This window comes from Notamacropus eugenii, chromosome 4 (assembly GCF_028372415.1).
Source record: "Notamacropus eugenii isolate mMacEug1 chromosome 4, mMacEug1.pri_v2, whole genome shotgun sequence".
NCBI lineage: Eukaryota > Metazoa > Chordata > Mammalia > Diprotodontia > Macropodidae > Notamacropus > Notamacropus eugenii.
In genome coordinates this window covers 109,188,959-109,189,832 of record NC_092875.1, presented here as the reverse complement: position 1 = coordinate 109,189,832, position 874 = coordinate 109,188,959, and positions in this window count along the sequence as shown.

Genomic DNA, 874 nt, shown 5'->3' with positions numbered 1-874 from the left:
TCAGGTCTTCATAGAGGATCTTCACCATAGTGGTGATCTTCAAACGTTCGAAATTACTATTGACTGGCAGTATTGGTTTGTTTTTCGGTTTTTTTTTTTTTCATCAGGATCAGGTCAGTTTATTGGGATGTAAATTGTAGTAATTTTTTGGTACAGATTATGATCACATAACCAAAATATGTATGCACTGAAAGGCAGTAGGAGTCATGCCCACAGTTCCCAGAGGTGGGGAAGCCAGGTGTGGCTTAGCTCTCCTAGTCACTGTCTCCAAGGGTGTGGTTGTCAAAAAGATATTCTGTCAGGCCAGAATTGGGGGCCCCCATTTCACCCAGGTTGGTAACATGATCTCCCAGTTGTGTGATGGACTTTAACTATTCATTCAGGTAGTGAGTTTCAATAAAATCTCATAAATGGGGGCATTCTTGTCATTTGCCAGCTTGTGTAGTTCCAGTAACTACTGACTAACATTTTTTTTCCAAAGGCAGAGCACACACACTCCATTGCATGTAGCCCATTTTCCCATTGTTCTGGGGATTGTTTCTTGATGTCTTGCAGGAAGATGCTGTCGTTGGACTTGTTCTGGAGTTTCATCAGCTTCTCAGCGTGCTCCCTCTCCTCCTGGAACTGGTGGAGGAAGTACTTGGCAAAGTTCTTCAACGCTGCATCATCACCTTCGAAGTAATAAGACATGGACATATAGACGTAGGAGGCGTAGAGCTCCAGGTTGATCTGGCCGTTGATGGCGGCCTCCGTGTCCTCGTGGTAAGTATGCTGTACCTGAGAGGGGGTCGATGTTGTCATGATGGAGGTGGAGGCTGGGCAAGGAGTGGAGCTGAGGTTGGGGCTGCGGTGGAGGGGGAGGAGGCGGGCGGCC